This window comes from Bactrocera dorsalis, chromosome 2 (assembly GCF_023373825.1).
Source record: "Bactrocera dorsalis isolate Fly_Bdor chromosome 2, ASM2337382v1, whole genome shotgun sequence".
NCBI classification, from domain to species: domain Eukaryota; kingdom Metazoa; phylum Arthropoda; class Insecta; order Diptera; family Tephritidae; genus Bactrocera; species Bactrocera dorsalis.
In genome coordinates this window covers 76045830-76067857 of record NC_064304.1, presented here as the reverse complement: position 1 = coordinate 76067857, position 22028 = coordinate 76045830, and the positions used below count along the sequence as shown (strand labels likewise).

Below are 22028 nucleotides of genomic sequence, written 5' to 3'. Positions count from 1 at the left end.
ATACATACATACATACATATGTAAGTAAAAATGATTGTTCGTTTGTTAGTAACGCTAACGCTCGAGAACGGCGGAACCAATCTTCATGAAATCAGAAGTTGTTCGCTGTGGATCTGGAAAGGGTTAGATATAAAAAAAACCATATACTTTTCATAAGGAAAAGTCGAAAAATTGGAAATTTCCAAAAAGTGACTTTTCATACACTTCTTTTTTGTTTTGTTTTTCAATATTTTGATTTGTAAATTATTTGAATCGTTCAATTTCGGTCGCTTACTTTTTTATTCCGGAAAAATTATTGAAAATTATTCAGTGAAAACTTTATGTGTGTTTCATACGAAGTGATCAATTACAGATTGAAATTTGTTACGAAGCAACGAAGACATCGCGCTAATATCGGTCGGCGTTCTTTTTGCCATCAACGTATGGCAGCTCAAGACACAAGAACTTCATGAGACTCCCACGATGCGATGACATATGTGTAGAATTATGGATCGCTGTCAATCAGCAAGCGATCATCACGATAATACAGCAAGACTTTTCAAACAACAACTACGGTGTTTGATGAACTTTATCTTGAAGCAACGATTGTATATACAAGTATGGTGCAGTCAGATGCTGGATGTACTCTGTTGAGTTGCAAAAAAGAGGTTTGCCCCAGGCACACATTTTTCTTTGAATGGTGGATAGTGGTTACACCAGATCAAATTGATGAAATCATTTCTGCCGAAATTCCTCATGCAGAGAAAGATCCATTATTCTACGAAGCGATGAAAACCAATATGGTGCATGGACCTTGCAGACATCCCACTTGAATAAATGCACGAAACACTATCCACGTGCTTTTCTTTCGGAAACGCAAACTGGAAATGATGGATATCCACTCTATCGTCGTAGCTCATCAGACGACAATGGCAGGACATTTACCATTCAACTTAGAGTAGTGAATATCGAAGTTGAGAACATATTGATCGTACTATATTCTCCACTGTTGTCTAATTCACATTCAAAACTCATATCAATGTTTAGTATTGCAGTTTGGTGTAATCTATAAAATACGTTTGTAAGTACGTCATCAAAGGAAACAATATGGCGGTTATTGGTCTTGAACGATACGGTCGATACGTGAACTGCAATAAAGCGCTTTGTAGGGTATTTACTTCTGCAATTCATGAACGTTTTTTGACTGTTGTGCGTCTCGCAGTTTATTTGAAGAATGGCTAAAGAGTGTTTTTCAACCCAGAGAATACAGTACAGCCAGCGGAAACACTTCCAATAACATTGACATTTTCCATAATACAATTGCTAAGTATTTGGAATAGAAAAGAACTGCAACCAAATACGCCGTGAAATAGATTATAAATGGTTCAGTAATCAGTCGTTGAGTATGTATTATACCACGTGCATCCCTAAAGACTGATGTCACAACCTTTCCAGCCGCCTTTTTCGTTTTTCCACGCCTGAAAACCATCACCACCAACTTCATCATGTGCAGTCCACTAGAATGACTGTCGATTGGACTCCAGCGGGAAATGATGGAGCTATATTTCTTTATTTATTGCGATTAAAGAGTACTTAAACACTTCTCAGAATTAGTTGTTTTTGTTGGATTATGAACTTGCGAGCACCTACATTGCAACTCAACGGTGGATTTCCCTGAGCCCAAATTCAACAGTATTTTTCACAAAAAAACAATGCTTTATTGATCGATTTTTTTAAACTAACACAAGTTGCTTCCGAAAAATGCTATATCTCATTAACTAATAGTTATAATCCAACTAATAGAAATCATATAGATGGTAGTAGTAGTATTATCTATGTATCAGCCACAGTGAAGCGTGGACGGGTCCTCTAGTACATTATATACATTATCGCCTATATAAACCCTATTTTTTAATTAATTTTTTTAATTTACACTGGCGAACTGCTCATTTCTTTGTTGACAAAATTAAAAAATAAATTAACATTTTTACTGACCAGTTTTATTAGTTACGCTACAAGATGGGTAAAAGTTAGCTAACTGGTGATAGATAGATTATAAGTAATTAATGCATTCTTTATCCGATAGGAAAATCTAGCCTCGGGAAAAAGAAATATTTCTCTTCACTCTCTAAATGTTGGTATGAGAATTTTACTGTTACTGAAAATAGTTTGTGAAGTTATTGTTATGGTTACCTATGTTTAACAGAAAACTGGTGCATCGGTTACGTCGCCACATGCTGTGGGTTGTTTGTTATTCATTGGTTACCACTGCCTATCGTATCGGTTACATTTTCCCTTATAACTAAAACAATTGAAATTCTCATTTTATTTTTGGAAATTTACATATTTATTCATAATAATACTATGTTTCCTCCTATTTTTTTGCAATTTTTTAGTAAGTATTTTGGTTTAGCTTTTAAATATTGGCACTTATATATATACAAATATAGAGAGTAAATCATGCAATATCACTATATTTTTATTGTTTTTTATTACAAAATAACATATAAATGGATCATGCGTCATATATGTATATTCCTAAAGTAGAATAAAAACGTGCATCAATTTTCACGGGAAATGTCTTAAAATACTCGCTTTTAATTCTACTTTACGAATATGTATGGCACGTGCCTTTAAAAAAAATATTTTCTTTTTTAAAAAAACATCGTATTTCCCGAAATTAAAAATTCACTTTTACACTTAACGCGTCATTAAATGTTAAAAATATATTTTCTATCAATTATATACACGTAATTATTGATGTTGTTTAGTTTATCAATAAGAGAAATTGGTTTTTATGTTATTTTTATAAAAATATAAAAAACTTCGCAATCACTTCACTTCAACGAAAATGGCAAGGTTATGTTCGAAATTATGGCATCCCTGTTGTAAATTGGAATGGGCACTGTTGATTCATGCACAGATCGTTTTCGAATTATCGATACTTTCAATATTCGAGTCTGAAAGAGAATTGGTGAAAATGAAAAATACATACTAGAAAAATTTATAATTCATTATTATTGCAGAAAGAAGAAGAATTTTGACACAGAAGAATTATGAGCGTTGGACCGACCAAGGTTATTTTTTTCGAGCGTTGGAATATGTATTTCTCATTTTTACCAATTCTCTTTCAGACTCGAATATTGAGAATGTCGATATTTTAATTTCTTCCTATTTTTCCAATTAATATAATTTTTCTATTATATATCTCTCATTTTTATCAATTCTTGTTTGGTTTCGAATATCGAGAGTATCGATATTTCGAACCCGATCACTGCTTGTAAGAGTATCACTAGTGCCCAATTCAATTTCGAACAGTGATGCCATTTATAGCGTAAATGTCGTGCAAAATCATAACATTTTTTATAGTTTTTATTACAAAAAAATATAAAACTAGGTAACGCACCATATATCTTCCTAAATTGGAATTAAAAACACGAATTTTAAGACATTTCCAAAATTGGTCCATTTTTCTCAGAAAACCCACTCTGCTGAACATTTACCCAGAGTAAGAAGCAGAAAATACTCTTAAATGTGTACGTTAATAACTTGTTCGGAGTTTGCACCTTACTAAATTTTGTGAAGATATCTTGTCAGTTAAAAAAGTTGTCCATACCAGAATTTGATTTTGAACGGAGCTGTAGGACTAAACTTTCGGTCTGAAAAAATGGATAATGATACTGTTACAAAAGTAGTATTAAGATGTATTTGTATTGCTATATGCATATATATGGAATAGCATTTGTCTTGTTGTAGACATCTGGCGCCGCAGCCGTCTGCTTGTCTACTTAAACAATTGCTAAGTCTGGCGCCACGGCTGTCTGCATTTGGCGCCGTATAGCATTATGTTCTTGTAATTTCCAGTCGCAATATTCTAGAAGGACACGTCGGCATCAGCGAGAAGTGCGTGGCTATATAAGCCGTGGCAGCGCCAACGTAATCAACCAGTGCTAAGAGTAAACTGATATAGTGTAGACGAGTTGTAAAATAAATAGATTTTGTTGAAGTGAATTAAACGGCTTTTATTTTTATTTGTCAATCCAGAGATACGAACCTAGTAAAGTAAAACTAGCAAGGAGTAAATTCGTAACAGTATTAAGAAAAGAAAAAAGCAAGCAAAGGACGTCTTCGTCGCTGCTTTTTTGCTAATTTTACAAACTTATGAAAATGAAAGGTAAGTATTGTTTAATAGCAATGAATATAAAAATAATATTAATTTCTTTCAATTAGAAATGCAAACAGGAGAAGTTTGGCACACTTATGGAATAGTGAGGATCCATTTTTATTGGAGGAAGCAACATTTAGAAAATATTTTCGTTTTCCGAAATTGTTGTATTGGGACTTTATGCAGGAATTGAAACCTCGCGATAATCGTTTCCAAAAGTCTGCTACTCCTTTTGAGATTCGGGTGAGTGTTCATACTTTTAAATGAAGGTTTTTACTAAACATTGGTGTATTATTTCTAGTTCGTTTCAGTGCTATATTTTCTTTTCAAGTGGCTCATACCAATACTGCATTGGAAATAGCCATTTATCTGCCATGAGTCAACCTAGCATATCTCGAAGTACAAGGCATATATGCAAACTTGTGTTGGAGCACAAAAATGTGGATACAAGCTTCCCAAATGCAACAAAGCACTAAAACAAAATTAAAATGGGGTAAAGTATGTATATGTGAGATATATTAAAACAAGTACAGTATACTCTCGAAAAGTAAATCGATTGGTATTTTGGGTAATTTACTTTTTCGAATAATTTACTTTTCCAAATATATACATAAATTATCTGTTTTTATAATATTAAATACATTTTTAAACTTAAAAAATTCATTCATTTATTTGCTTCAATAAAACATATGGATTTACATGAAAAACATATGTATTTATTATGAAGAGAAAAAATTTTGAATATTCTTTTGCAATATATTTTCTGACCATTTACATATGTACATATCTCAAAGTTTATTTACTAAACAGACGCGATAAACAAGAGAGTAAGTGTTTTTGCAACATCGTAAAAACCGCTGCTTGCTTCGTTTCGAATTTTTTATCACTCTCTCTGAAAAGTAAATTAAAAAATTTACTTTTTCGAGGTGCATGTGTAATCTTAAAGGTGATTTACTTTTCCGCGATTATTTACTTTCTGAGAATTTACTTTTCGAGAGTATACTGTATATAAAAACATAAAAATATTTCCAGTTTCCATAATAAGTTTGGAATAAAAGGAGTGATTGGTGCAATAATTGGACCGTCTTTGTCGTCTAACGTTATTCCACATTGTTTAAATGAGTTAAGCATCTACCCACTCTACCCGGGAAAACTGGCGCACCCTAATGATACAGCTTGATTTACCACAGTTGATACGCAACCAAACTCACCACACCTGTACTTCAACCCAACCAACAAAAGGAAAGGACAACGGAAAAACTAACACTTTTTCGACAGCTCAATTCGCACATCATAATTCGTATACATATTTGCTATCAACGTTCGTCAGCTACCTTCGTTCCTTTTAATAAAAGTTTTTTTTTCGATCATACGCGGCGCTACGTAAATCCCTCCTGCGATCCTTCATCGGTCCAGTGTGCTGCTTGCATCCACCCCGCTCCGGGCACCTATGTACATACATTCGTCGTCCACATACATCCAATTTATAATTTTTATAAGAATTTAATAACAATAATAATCATTGTGAACACATTAGTTATATTGAATGCTTGTAAATTTTAACCTGTGTCCATTTTTTATTACATAATTGTTAAAGTGATTAACACCCTTGTGTGCAAGTTTGGGCAGCAAAATAAGCATGGTCCTTCGAGCCTTACAGAAAGGCACTATTGGATTTTAAAGTAAAAATCTAAAAAAGAAAAAATAAAACAGAACAAAAGTGTGGTGACGAAAACAGTGTAAATAAAAACAAACCAAAAAAAAAACATGCATACTCACATACGTATGTATATACATATGACGGAGTGCGAATAAAAGTGAAATTTAAAAACTTAAAGTGCCGTGGAGCAAACAAAAGTACAATAAGTGCAGTGACACAAAACAAAAATACTATATTTACATAAATACATACATACATATATAAAAAACAAAAAAAAAACAACCAAATCAAAAGACCGCAGCACAACAAAAAGGAAATTAAGCACGTTTCAACAAACAAAAACAAACGTCTCGCGAAACTTTCAAACTAAAAATAAAAAACATAAATCGGGCGGGAAAAGCTAAATCACCAATAAAACGAAACGAACGGGAGCGAACATTAAAACAAATATACTAATAGTACATACATACAACAAAACAACAGCACGAGGAGGTAGCCAGCTGGAGCACAGGAATTAGAACAAGGCGAACAGACAAATCAGCTGGAAACGGTTCGGAGAGGAGCACATACATAAAAACATACATATATACAACATGTGCCAAGTGAGCGTATCAAGTCCTTTAATATATGGTATATGTATACACATAAACATAAATTCAAATATCTAACTATTCGAAGCCTACTTACTAGCTTAACTTGGATGGCATACAACCATACGAATTCAAGCATTTCTTTTCGTAAAATTTCCAGCAGTACCCTTATGTTTTATAAAGCATTAAGCACGACTTCATACAACAAGTAAGAAAAGGCAAAAGTAGTCGAAAGTATAAAATAAAAGACAAAAACGGAAAATAAATATATTATATCTGCATATATACATATGTATGTACAGCAAAACATATTTTCTTTTTTTTTTCAATTCCGTTTTAAATCTCTCTCTCACTTCTTCAAAAAAAATATGATAACATTTATATACAAATATACGTTAAAGAATCTGCCTGTGACACTAAACAAAATCTCATATATTACATATTAACACATTAGTACACACAAATATTTAAAGTCCACATTTACAATTATCGGCAATACCTCTTGTTCTTTGGCAAACAAAAACAAGCAGGATTGTGTACACACAAACAATTTGTGCATAGCGCACTGATCTCTTCAACGAGCTCTCAACTGCACAAAACATAAGCACAGTTGTCCAAGTGTTAGGGTGTACCTAAATACAAATCATTCGGACATCAAATATTTTAATTAATAAAAAGTACGTTTTTCAATAGCAATTAACAATTCAAATATATTTTCGAACTAAAATACATATAAATAAATAATATTATTTTGCAAAAATGTTTAACAACAACAATAATCAAAATACACCTGCAGGAGCTACCCGCTCAAATCAGGTTGCTAAATTCATTTCACAAAGTGACAGTTTAATAAGATACTGCACTAGATTTGCCTCCTCACCGATTCACGAAAACTCGGAATCGTTATTAGAAGTAAGAGGCCAAAATCTTAAAAATTTTTTGGACTCGCCTCCAATCGGCTTATGACGGCATTGTAGAATCTGACGATTCTGATCTACCTCAAAATTTTAAATCATCGGCTTACGATATTTACGAAAACTGGTGGACCAATATGAAGAAACGAAAGCTATGATCTCCGATCAATTAAAGCTAATTGAAGCAACTGCACCTACTCCCCACAGTAGAGTAGAGCTACCACAAATAGACAGTCAAGAGGCAAGTTCAGGCATCCAACTCGAGTTGCCCGCATGTGAAACAGAAACATTTTACGGAGGTTATGAAGAATGGCCGTCCTTCCGGGACATGTTCACGGCCGTGTACATAAACCATCCTCAATTATCACAAGCGCAAAAATTGTATCACCTCCGATACAAGACAAAAGGTCAAGTAGGCGTCATAGTAAAACAGTTCGCATTAAATGACGACAATTTGAATTTGGCTTGGGAAGCTCTAAAAGCTAGATATGAAAACGAAAGAATATTGGTCGATAAGCAAGTAACGACACTATTGAACTTACCTAAAATCAAGAAAGAAACAAGTGAAGAATTTGTAACACTACAATCCACTGTTTCTAATTGTTTGTATGTTCTATCGACACTAAATATTTCCACAGACAGCTGGGACCCAATTCTGGTAAACATTTGCACCGCCGTATTACCAGAAAAGTCGTTACTTCTATGGGAGCAATCGCTCTCATCACGGAAAAAGTGTCCAACGTGTCAACAAATGAAAGATTTTCTCACCACCCAATATGAAATTGCGGAAAGGTTAGAAGAAATAAATATAGTTTAAAAAAACTAAAAAACACGCTTTTAAAGCATATCAAACTAAAAAGTGAAAAATAATTCTTTGTATAAACTAACAATAATAATGAAGGAAAAATTCCTGCATTATTGTGAAAATAGCGTGGAATGCTCGATACATGAAAAATATGTCACAAAGCACCCCACGCTTTTTTCACAATAATGCAGGAATTTTTCCTTCATTATTATTGTTAGTTTATAGAAAGAATTATTTTTCACTTTTTAGTTTGATATGCTTTAAAAGCGTGTTTTTTAGTTTTTTTAAACTATATTTATTTTTAATTTTTTAGTTTTTCTTCTATGAGATTTGCCAATATTGTGAAATATAAACGAATATAACTTAAATCGTATTCTCCGCCATTAGATTCTGTGACAATTTTTAAAAAGCTCACATCGACGTGACAGCCAAAGTTCAGAGTTAAAAAAAGGAGTTTTCTACTACAGTTGCTTCTCGGAGGCATTTTGAAAACTAGTATCTGAATTTTTTTTACTACAAAAATTTTATTATAAGTATTAATTTTTTTATTACCTAAAAGTCACATGTTTTGCATTATTAATTTGATATTAATTCTTCTGGTGCGCGGTTATACTTATATATGTACATATGCTACTCAAATGTCGCCAAAACTAGTTTTATATAGATGTTGCATATTTTTGGTGAGCTGCTTAAACTTACTGTCGCCTTCCTACAGTGTCTCTCAAATATTCTACGTTTCAGTACCACTTAAAAAAGTTACAAACATACATACATACATACGCCTTCCTACAGTGTCGCTCAAATATTCTACGTTTCAGTACCACTTAAAAAAGTTACAAACATACATACATACATACATACATACATACATACATACATACATATATACATACATACAAGTGAAGCTAATAAAAGCGTATTAAAAATAATAAAAGATAAGAATATTAAACACGACCTCAATGTAAGCTTCAATAGACCCCAAGCTAGAAGCAAAAACAAATCAAACATAATTTTTAAGAAAATACAAGCGTTCACATCCGAACAGAGAAAACACATGTCATGCGAACTATGCACAAGAGGGCATAAACTTAAAACTTGCGAGAAGTTTAAAAAATTAAACATTAACGAAAGGAACAACTTTGTCAGATTAAAAAAAGCTTCTTACATTGTAGCTATGTATTTAGCAAAAAAGGGCGTCCATTTGATGATGGGGTCTTTAAAGATATGGGCATTGCATTTTTTAGCTGTTTTGGCGAAACTGGGAAGGAGGTCTGTAAAATTTTAGAGGCCACTGCATTATCTCGCCCAATCATAACTCGGCGAACTGAAAAAATTAGTTCGTACATATTTGCCTGGAAAACTTATTTTCGATGCTGTTACAGAACATGTTTTTCTACTGTTCATTCAAAGAAGCTGAGTTCAGTCTGCACTGATGGTGCGGGAGTTGGTTTATGGTTGGACAAAATATTGGTCTAGTAGGGTTTCTTCGAAAAAATAATATTAATGTTGCCACATTTCACTGCATTATACATCAGCAGGCTCTGTTTGCAAAACAATTAAATATGGTAAATGCAATGGAGACGGCTGTCAATAATATAAATAAAACAAGAAAAAACGTTAACTTCGGTTGCACCGAAGCTAAATACCCTTCACAGGTGCATTTCTGTTAGTAACTATGTGTTCAGTTTGGAAGCTATATGCTATAGTAATCCGTTCTGTTCAATTTTTTGAAGATTATATTGTTGGCTTAAAAAATAATCTCTACCAAATTTCGGTAATATATCTGGTCAAATGTGAAAGTTTTCCATACAAGCATTTGATTCCGATCGTTCAGTTTGTATGGCAGCTATATGCTATAGTTAACCGATCTGAACAATTTCGTCGGAGATTACTCTGTTGTCTTAGAAAATAATCTCTACCAAATTTCGTTAATATATCTTGTCAAATGTGAAAGTTTTCCATACAAGCATTTGATTCCGATCGTTCAGTTTGTACGGCAGCTATATGCTTTAGTTAATCGATCTGAACAATTTCTTCGGAGATTACTCTGTTGTCTTAGAAAATAATCTCTACCAAATTTGGTTAATATATCTGGTCAAATGTGAAAGTTTTCCATACAAGCATTTGATTCCGATCGTTCAGTTTGTATGGCAGCTATATGTTATAGTGGTCCGATATCGGCCATTCCGACAAATGAGCAGCTTCTTGAAGAGAAAATGACGTTTGCAAAATTTCAAAACGATATTTTAAAAACTGAGGGACTAGTTCGTATATATACAGACAGACGGACATGGCTAAATCGACTCAGCTCGACATACTGATCATTTATATATATACTTTATAGGGTCTCCGACGTTTCCTTCTGGATGTTACAAACATCGTGACAAACTTAATATACCCTGTTCAGGGTATAATTAGAGGGGGACACCGAGCCCTTCGTCATAGACAATTTAAAAAATTGTTGGGAGAAATGTCTGCAGGTTATGGCGATTTGCTAATGTACACAGAGGTTCGATGGCTAAGTCGTGGCAAATGCATAGAAAGACTCCTAAATTTAAAGGATGAAGTCAAGATTTTTCTTCAGGACGGCAATAACCCTGAGTTATTAGAATTGCTCAATAAAATAGGGGATAAAGATTTTTTTATCAGATTTAGCCTTTCTTTGCGATGTAACGACAATTGTTAATGAGTTAAATCTCCATTTGCAAGGCAAAAATAAGAATATTTTTGACTTAATTGCATATGTTCGCCAATTTGAAAGGAAAATTAAAATAATAATAGAGCAATTAAAAAATGAAAATATGCTAAGCATACCAAGAACCTGTGAGATAATAATGGACTATAAAAATCAAAAGAAACTACCTGAATATGTGGTAGTCTTAGAATCGATTTTAACAAATTTTAATACAAGGTTTCAAGATTTCAATAAAATTCAGCAACTCATTTCTTTCCATAATGATCCTATAAAATTGCATTATCGAAGAACAAGATGATAATTTTCATGAAGAAATACTTAGAACGCGAAATGATTCTAACTTACCTCTAGGCGCGGGTAAGTAATTTTGGAGGAAAATTAATTCACAGTCGTATCCAAAAATTAAAAATGAAGTATACAGGTTATACTCAATGTTTGGGTCGACTTATAATTGCGAAGCTGCGTTTTCTTCGCTTAAATTTCTTCACTAGAAATACAGGAATTCAGTTTCGAATAAGCATATAGAGGACTTAATGAGAATCAAAACTTACGATCTTGAAGTCGATATGGAAAAAATCATGGAAAGTTAAAAAAATCAACAAACGTATTTGTTGTTTTTGTTGTTATTATTGTTGTTCTTAATTTCTTTTTTAATCAAACCATAATTTTTTATTTTTTTTTTTCTAAATTTTTAATAACAAAATAAACAAATAGCACGATTTCACTCAGTGTACTAAGCAAGCGCGCGCAACAATCATACGCTAGCGGATATCAAATGTGTGATTGTATGCGTTGGTAAATAAATTGCGCATTATTTTGAGCGGCTCTGCTTTAATATATACAAATATTAAGTTATCTTTATCGCAGTCAAAAAGCTTAATTACTAATAAAAAGAAAAATAAAATGTTGTATTTGAAATACGATAGTTACGAAATTAATGTACAATTCACTTATGTCAATATATTCAAAATTGAAAACAAAGGTAAGTGAACGTTACAAATTTACAACAAGTGAGCAAATCGAATGCTATTTAGCATTTCTAGATCTTCACCCTGAGATGAAGCTTTACAAAAATGATCCCACGCCACCCAAAAGGTTGGAAGAGCTGTAGATCGATCTTGCTTAGCAGCTCACCTACCAAATGGAAGGAGGTAAATCTTTAAATATATCTTATTGTATATACATATATTTACTTGTATGTACATACATTTCAATTGTATTAAATATCTAGTTTTTTACAGTGTTTAAACAATTTGGAAAACCAGATACGATCGAGGGCAAGAAAAGCTAAATTAGATTGAATACTAACAGGTAGAGGGCCTATGTAAGAAACTGAATCATCAGAGTTGGAAAAGCGGGCAATGGAGACTTTAGGGAGGACCGAGGTGGGTGGACTGCCTGATGTGCCAACAATTAGAGTAGAAGTATGATTAAATAAAATGTTTGCATATAAAGTGTTTATATCTACATTTTTTAGAAGCAAATACAATCGAATGATATTTTCTTTTTACATTTAGAAGACTTTATAATGCATATTGATCCGCAGAGTCCCTCAGTCAACGACATGCCATCAACTTTTCGTGGTCGAAAGCAGACATCCCAAAAAATGTTTACTGATATGAAGGCTGCGATGAAAAGCAGGAGCGACAAAGAGGTAATATTTAGAGAGACATCCCTACAATGTTTCAAAATATTGCCGATTTATTGAATAACATGGCAAGTGCAATTTAAAACTAGCGGAAACGGTTTTAAAACAAATTAAACAGTTATATATTTAAGTAGCATTTTTTTTTTAATTTCATGAAGTCTGAAATGATGAGTTAAATTAAAATTTGTTTTATCATAATAGAAGAAAATGGAGGAGTTATTTGTAAAGATAATTATTTACAAAGATTGTATGAGAGAGTTTAAGATAGTAGTCAGGTAACTTATGCTTATTTTCATGACTTTTTAGGAAAAGAAAAAATGAATTATGAATTTGTATATGTATTTAGAGTGTTTCTATTTACATATTGAAAATAAAAAAAAATATTTGAAAAAATTTAATACTTTATTGCTTTATTATAGTCACTCGAAGTTGGAACCTCAAAAAAATGCACCTGGGTGGCCCGGGAGATTTTGGCTATTGATGTTATCTGAAATCAAATATTCTAGATTATTCTTAATCTATAGACATATCATTCTGGTCGGAACTACTGAAGTTAAATTTCAAGGGTAAATAACAAAATGGCGAACTTTGAAAAAAGTCCTTTTATTTTAGCAAAGAAAGGGTTGTAAAATAAAAAGTTAGGGGTGAAAAAAATTCTCGTTAGTACCGACCAGAATTATAAGTGTGTAGAACAGCTTGTAAAAATTTGAAAGCAATCAGTTCAGTAGAAAAAAAGTTAGGACCCTGGCCGACCAGAAAAACAATGGTTTGAGAAAACCGCGTTTAAAGTTCAATAACTTTAAAAGTTAGAAAGTAGGAAACTCGTTATAACTCCCGAAATATTTCGAATTTCTGTCTGAAATTTTCGCAGTATATTCTCAAGACATTGTACTTACAAATTAAGCAAAAAAAATTTCGATTTTTTGAACCCAAGTTAACAGACTACTACCTTAAGGAGTTACGTCGTGCATTTATTCCTGCAGTGTAATATTGGTTTGGTTGATAACTCCAATATCATCGAAAAAAGAGTCCTCAAAATTTTTTTTATCGAAGTTACAAATGCCATGGTTTTGCAAAATGTTCTGAAAAATTGCGCAAGTACAAACCAAGAATGCGGAGTTTGGGGGTATACCCAGTACCCGCTCTTTAAATAAGCACCGGAACCGAGACTTTACAAACACCAAAAGGTTTTTTCAATTATGTTCCTGGCCTTTATATGATTTTTTTTTTTTTATAAAAAAAACTTCAGATGGGATTGGTATAGTAGCCATGGCTTCTGTGGATATCCTGAGTCACCTAGAAGTCATTTAAGTGATCCAGAAACATGTTCCCTTATCAACTTTATTTTGTCCGGAGGTGTTCTCCAAATTCAAGAGTCATGGCATGAGCCAAGAAAACAAGCATTCAAATGGCGAAAATAAGTTTGTCGTAACAAATCGAAAATGCATGTACATATGTATGCATATATTACTTATAATATATAATATTTTCACCTACCAATCACTCCTTTTTTCCAAACTTATTATGGAAACTAGAAATATTTTTATGTTTTTATATATTATACTTGTTTTAATTTATCTGACATATAAAATATACTTTACCCCATTTGATTGTATTGCATTTTGGAAGCTTATTTCCACAGTTTTGTGTTCCATCACAATTTATATATGGATATGCTAGGCTGACTAGAAGTAGTGCACAAATGTTTAGTAAAAAAAGTTCATGTAAAATCATGAACACTCACCCGAATTTCAAAAGGAATAGCTGACTTTCGGAAACGATTATTGTGAGGTATCAATTTCTGCTTAGGTCTCTACGCTATGATGGCGAAAATATTTACAAATTATTGTTTCCCCCAAAAAAAATGGATCCTCACTATTCTTGTGCCAAATTTCCCCTGTTAGCAATTCTATTCGAAAGAAATTAATAATATTTTTATATTCATTGCTATTAAACAATACTTACCTTTAAGAAGTTTGTAAAATTAATAAAAAAAGCTGCGATTTCTTCGTCCGCTGTTTGTTTTCTCTTTTCTTAAAACTGTTGTGACCTACTGACTACCAGCTGACAAATTTATGAGAGAGACTGTATTGTGAATGTGTCACAAATTGAGACTTTACTTGAAAATAATCGAGTTAGATTTAGGGTTAAATATATATAAATCAGGATGACAGGTTGAGTTGAAATCCGGGTGACTATCTGTCTGTCCGTCCGAGCAAGCTTGAGTAAAAATTGTTGCAACAGTAACTTGAGTATAAATTGTGCTGCCCAAATTTGCACACAAAAGTATTAGTCACTTTAACGATTATTTAATAAAAATGCTCACGTTTTTTAATTTACAATCCTTTAATATAATGTTTATTAAATTCTTATAAAAACACTAATTTATATTTGGACGACGAAGGTAGGCATACAGAATGTATAAAGAGAGTTAGTATGTCAGCTACCCCGGGGTCCATCCTTTTTGTTGAGTGGGTTGGTGTACAGGTAAGGTGAGTTGTGTTGGTGCTGTGTTGCGGTGTCATCGGCTGTGGTGTATTGAACTGTGTTTTGTTAGAGGTGTGATTCTCCCGAGTAGACGTATTTAAACATCTCCCTAGGCGAATAATTTGCCTAGTATTACACGTATGTACAATATATGCGATTGCTTTTATTTTGGCGTACTTCTGGTAATCCCCGAGAACGCAGAATACATGCTGTAAAAGCTGAAACAGGCTTTTGTATTAAACATATTTAGTATGTAGTTGCTTTTAGGCGCGTACGGTATAATTGTAATATCAAACTGATTTGTATGATCAAACTTTAAACTTAAATCAGATTCTTTAGATTCTTAGCACTGCTGTGGAAAAAATAAAAATCGTTTCTAAGCTGTATTTTTAAGCCTTACGGGGCATCTTGCATTCATACTAACTGTCAAATCTATTGACATTACCGTTGGCATTTCTTCTCATAACATAATCATTTGCGAAAAGGCGTCGGGTATGTAGGTTCGAGCTGATGCAACGCATGTTTTGAGCTCTTGAACTGTAGAGATTTTTATATGGATGAAAAAAATTTATATGGAAAATAAGAAAAGGAGAAATATATTCTTTTTTTTACTAATGTATTTCTGGAAAAAATAATAATTCATGTTTTCGGACTACTATATAATATATAATTGTAGCATATATTTTATACACCAATTAAAATAATTAATTTAATATTAGCAATGATATTTTTATTTATGTTTGTATAAGTTTATTACATTTAAGACTTCGCTCATTCGCCAATCAATATTGTATACTTTTTCCGTAAATTAAAAATATTAAACTAAATATTAATTTTTTGGATTAATGTATACTTTACTTTTATAATTTAACACAGTCGTCTTAACCTTCCTATACCCGCGCACATGTCTGTGAGACCGACGAAACAGTTTTTCGTACATATTTTTTTTTGGAAAGTTTTGGAAAGACTGATAGTCATTAAAGTAATACATAATTTACGCTAACAACTGATATTTTTTGTTTTTTTTACATCATTTAGTTCCTATAAAATAAAAAAAATATAAACGGTTTTATAGAAAAATAAAAAGGTAAGAGGAGTCAAAGTCTCGGTCTGTCACACCGTGCGCGGGTATAGGTGTTAAAACATTTGGCGCGGGTATAGGATTAATACTCGCCTTACTAAATTTAATATTACCGAAATGAAACTGCCGTCGGTATATGTGTAAATAGGATGTGTTGCCTCTTCGACATTTTCATAGAAATTAAAACTGATGTGTCAAACTGCTGAACTGCTCTCAATATATGGCATACTAATTAGTATTCCATATATTGTATTCCATAAGCAATATGGAGTCTCCGCAGGCAATACACACAGCAATACAGTTAGTATACAATAATTTTTTGTCTGTCGAGATGCTTTTACATACTACTAGCTGTGCCCGCGACTTCGTCCGCGTGGAATAGTGATGTTGGGCTTCATCTTTATCTTCATCCGCGTCAATTTCTGTTATCAAAGAACTTCTGCGTAAATTATATTTTTTGTTTTATTTTCTGGTGGCAGAAGAACATATTGATTTTCCCCGCAACCCGATCTTGACAACGCAACATATAATTGGCCATGTGAAAAGCAGTCTTGGCGTAAATCGATCCCCACGTGTTTATTTTTAGCTATTTTTAGCTTAAGGGAATGTGGAGGAAGGCCACTTGGGTTCAAATTCGAATACATATTTGTGTGTACAGCAACTCCGTAGCAGCCAAGAAGTCGTCATGTGTGGTCAATTCGCTGGCTTGTGCTGAAGACACCAGATCCGTATGATACTCCATAAACCTTTCAAAATGCTTGTCCAATTGTCCACGAATCACATCGCACTCAATGCTGTCCGGATCGTAATTAGCTGCTTCTGTCATTTTGCTAATGCGCACAATTGCGGCATTCGCTGAAGTACGTAGATTCAAACTAGCCATCATAAAAAACTTCACATTAAAACGGGATCGAAAAGTTCCCCACAGGAGGCACCAAAAAGATGTACAAGAGTTGTATTAAAAAAAAGCACGTCTGTATAGTATAACCATCTATCGTCAAATAGGCCGCTTCTTTATTGAATACCTCCTTAAATATACATTTGGTTAACGGATTGTAGCATCACGCCACATGATACTTATGTGCATACATATATATGAATGTCTATAGTTTACATATTGTAGATTTACATTTACATTCGCTAAGCTAGAGTGAAACTGCTAGTCTACGAATACAAGGAATAAAAGGAGGACACAATCATATTGATCATTCAGCATTCAGCCATCAGCTGACTGGTATCGGTTTGCGTCCTTACTAATTATGCACAGGACTGCATTTTACTGAACTTAAATCTTGAACAATACATGTTTTGGAAAATACTTAAAACATTTTTTTTTAGATACAGGTTTATGTACATTAATGTTGGAGCACCTGGTCGTTGTAATGATTCCCAAATATTTGAAAAATCCGACTTGAAAAGGGTTTTGCAAAACCGTCTGCTTAAAGAGAATGCGAAAAAACTTTGTGACACTAATGCCCCAATTGTAGTTTTAGAGACTCGCCGTTTCGCTGTACTCCGTTTCTAATGAAGCCCCATCCCTATAACCAAGCCGCTTAGGATAACGAGAATATTTTCAATTACCACTTATCTAAATCTCGAAGGGTTGTGGAGAACGCTTTTGGCCACATGAAGGCAAGGATTAGAAGGATAGGGAAAGGAATTGACAATGATATTAAAACGCTGTATTAATAATAAAAGGTTCTTGCGTCTTGCACAATTTTGTAAATGAAATTAATGATAGCATAAACACGAAATGGTTGCAAATGCAAACAAATTTCGAAAGCGCACACCCACGAGAGCAACCTGATCCATTATTCATTTCTGGAACCGACGACCCTAATGCGGAGAACATCAGAAAATCTATAGCCCTATTTCTATGTAAGTTTATGTGTTTTATTTTATCAGTCGATTCATCTTTGATATTAATATATCACAATATAACAATATTAATTCATTAACAAAAGAAAACTATTCATAAGAAAAACAAAATAATTAATAAAAACTTAAAATGTATATACATACATAGCAATATAAAATAAAAAAAAAATCATATACATATATATATATATATATATACAAAATAAAAAAAATCTTCTCCTGGACTAGATATATGCTTCTTGGTGTAACACGTAATTCTCACGTTTTCAAGGATATGTTGGTATATGCTTTGCTTAGGTTAGGTTAGGTTAGGTTAGATGGCTGATCAAAAGATCGCACGTGGACTAGTAGAATTAGTCCTTTGTGAAGCCATTGAAAAACGAACTCCCGTGTTGGGACTTAGATATCGGCAAACCGTTTAGTATCCAATACAAATCTGCAGAGGCGCTTAATTTCTATGCCCGCCAGGTCGGCGGGTGTTCTGAAGCTATGTGCCCCCAAGTGTCTAAGTATTGACCTCCCATAAGCACGGCAGTCAAGAAGGAAGTGCTGGCTGGTTTCTACTGCATCCTCCTCCAAGCAGCTTCTGCATGCGGCGTCCGGTAAGATTCCCAGTCTTACAGCATGTATGCCAATAGGGCAGTGGGTCGTTAGGAGCCCCATCATTACTGAGAGGCTAGCCTTACTGAGGGCAAAGAGATCACCAGATCTTCTGCGGTCTATCTTGGGCCAAAAGGCCTTTGCGACCGCACAGGTACCAATGCTGGACCATCGCTGACCGAGCAGTCGCGAGGCCCAACCATCCAGTAGTAGAGATCAGGAGGATGCAGGAGCACCTACCCGTTCCCATTCTACCGATAGCGATTCTAGGGTGCCTTTCCGTGCCAGTTCATCAGCCTTGCAGTTACCTACGATTCCGCTGTGACCCGGCACCCATACCAGTCTTATAATAAAAGCACTCGCCGCCAGAGACAGTGACGCCAGACACTCTTCGACCAACCTTGAACGCACTGTGAACGCCTTCAAGGCTAGTATCGCCGCTCTGCTATCTGAGTGAATGGTCACTTCCCTGAAGGTAGACACTCTTTTGAGCAGCATGTCTGCTGCTACCTTGATGGCTGCAACCTCAGTCTGGAAGACGCTGCAATAGTCGGGAAGTCTGAAGCTGGATTTTATGGAGAGCTCCCGACAGTAGACCCCTCCACCGACCTTCCCCCCAAGCTTCGACCCATCCGTAAAAAGCTTACTGCTCCTCTCCTCCAGCGACTTCTTCCCTGCCAAACCTCCCTCGTCGGTATATGTGCAGAGAATTAGCCACCGGAGTTCGATATGGCGACTCCATGATCCAGATGATCCGGTATGAAGTCAAAGCTTATGAGGATACCTGAGTGTTCAGATGCACGCCCATTTAGGAACCCAGACTCTCTGAGCCTAATAGCCACCTTGCGGCCATACACCTTCCGGCAATATCCACCGGCGTTTTGTTCAGGATTGCATTAATTGCCATGGTTGGGGTGGACCTTAATGCACCGCACATGCTGATGAGCGCAGCTCGTTGAACGCTCTCAAGTTTCTTTGCAAGTGTGGTCTTCTGCAAAGCCCTCCACCACATGAAGACTCCATAGAACATTATGGGCTTGACTATGGTGTCATAGAGCCAGAATACCACTTTCGGTGAGAGACCCCACCTCTTGCCAATAGCCCCTCTACAGCAATATAAGGCAATCGATGCCTTTTTGGCTCTCTCCTCGATATTCGTCTTCCATGAAAGCTTCTTATCCAGGATGAGCCCTAAATACTTCACTGTATCCGCCGTTGCAAGCGGATACCTCCCAATAGCGGTAACGGCGCCTGCGGGATCTTGTACCTTCTACTAAATAAAACCATTTCTGTTTTATTTGGATTAGTGATGAGCGATATTTCACTACAGGTGATTTTTTCACTGTGATTGAAAATCGCAACTGCGATCACTTTTTACAAATAGCAGTTCGCTTCTATGAACTGCGATTGCGATCGCAGTTCGAAAATGTGATCGCAGTTCGAACCTGTGAATTGCGATCGCAATTCGAAACTGTGATCGCAGTTTGAATCTGTGAATTGCGATCGCAGTTCGAAACTGTGATCGCAGTTCGAACCTGTGTATTACGATCACAATAGCAAATAGCAGAAAAGTAACAACTTTCTTCAGGGTATTGTATATATCGTATATACTATTTTTCGTCATAGCGGTTTGAAGTTTTGAGTGTAACGTTCTTATAATTTTTAATAATGGCAGGAAATGTATCAAGGAAAAGAAGTGAAGTGTGATGCTTGAAGTGATAGATGAAATATAATCAAAATGGAATATTTTAATTTGTTTTAATAAAATTTTTAATTTTACTTATTGTTAAAACCAAATTTGAAAGCTTTTTGTGATGAAAACAAGAATTGTAACTAATTAATTTCAGAAAAAATGATGGAATAAAAAAATTACGGGTTTTTAATATTTTCCCAAAGGTTAGGAAACTCGCTTTAATTATTTGGTCTTGAAAATATTAAAAGCGGGTATTCTAAACAAACAAATTATCAACCACACTAATGGTAATTCCTTCTAAGAAATGTGTGAAACCATCATACCAACATACAAATGAACTATGCAATACGCTTTAAGTGTCAGGTAGCCGAACCGCTCCAACATTTGCGAAAATGTAGTGAAAAGAAAGGCGGAAAAACTTGACTTGAGTTACAGGAGCCAAAAGAGAATTTGCCGCCAATAACGACAAAATGTTTCCGTCGTTCCCACGACAGTCGGGTCTACGTAAGTGGAACAGACCCGGACTTTTATTCGGCCAAACAGTGTCAAATTGGCAGAATCTGCCGCTACAACAACAACAACGACGTTTGAACGTCGACTTAGTTGCGATCGCAATAGCAATATAAAATCACAGTGATTTAAAAATAGCAATCACTGAAATCACAGATATCGAAAAATCACAATATCGCTCATCTCTAGTTTGGATTAATGGCGAGTCCATTTCCGATCGCCCATTTTGTTACAACGCTGAGATATCCCTGCGTCAACTCATACACGGTGCTTAGAAACTTTCCTTTCACCATAAGTGCTACATCGTCGGCATAGGCAATCACCTGACATCTAAGATCCTCTAGCTTTTTGAGAAGGTCGTTAACGACTAGGATCCATAGAAGAAGAGAAAAAAATTCGAACCCATAGCTGATGGCCCCCTTGGTTTTGTTGAGAGGACTGATGGACTCCGCGTTAAGCATTATCAGCGCCTGCCGATATGGTTCATCGGTTCTCTCTAGCCTTATAAACCTCCAGTCATGCGCGGGAAGTGCGGGGTTACACTACCTGAGGATTTCCTCGATCTCCTTCGCAGTAGATGGTTCGGTTGGCAGCTAGACGCGAGCCCTCAGGCGAAGAGGAAGATCCTCTTTGTCCACGGCCTCCAGTCTGGCTCCCTTCTAAACCTCCCCTACCGAGAGACTGCCTTTTTATATAAGATGGCCGATCTTTCATCGGTGCATCGAGTAAGCTTGTGCAGCCCATGGTGCCAACCGGCAATAACGCATTTTGGGGGTGGCCCAGAGTTTTCCTTGACCACCCTGAGGAAGACCGAAGAGATAGCCGCAGCTACTCTCTTCCATTTTTCATGGGAGATAGCCCCGTCCTTCCTGCTGCGGTCGAGCACGCCAAGTATCCTTGCGCCAGCACCTTTAGCAATCTCGCTGAAGGTTGGCGCCACCCCTGTTCTCGGTTTTTGCCAAGGGAGGTTTCTCCCTCGTGCGACCTTTGCCGCTTAACCGCTGGTTCCTGTCTGTTTGCTTCGAGTCGTGACCCATCGGTCTCGCTCTCGCTTCGCACCTTCTTGGCCCACTCCAGCGTGTTAGCATGCTGCTCAGATACCTGACCAGCTTGCTCACCACCGTAGCGTTCCACTATCTTTGCCGCTAGTCGACGGTCCGACTTCAGCTTCCTAGCTAAAGCCCCTTTGCTAATGCCCCCTGTGGACCCCTTCATAACTCTAGCAGAAGTTCCTCTGCTAGTGCTGGCGATTCCGCCGTGTACGAAGGCTCCACCCTTCACTACCTGTTTTGCCGGAGGGTTTGCGCCGGCTTCCCTCATCCT

The 22028-nt window shown here is 35.4% G+C and overlaps 1 protein-coding gene and 1 long non-coding RNA gene across 2 annotated transcripts in view; one reads left to right on the top strand and one right to left on the bottom strand.

The window, feature by feature from the left end:
- The window catches only part of LOC125776629 (uncharacterized), a 231048-nt gene that overhangs the window by 169570 nt on the left and 39450 nt on the right, over positions 1 to 22028 (bottom strand). The gene's annotated exons all lie outside the window — the stretch shown is intronic.
- Positions 2991 to 7079, top strand: LOC125776811 (uncharacterized). The gene is made up of 4 exons (XR_007421986.1): positions 2991 to 4153; positions 4210 to 4387; positions 4446 to 4637; positions 5177 to 7079. It is a non-coding gene; the product is annotated as an uncharacterized LOC125776811 (long non-coding RNA).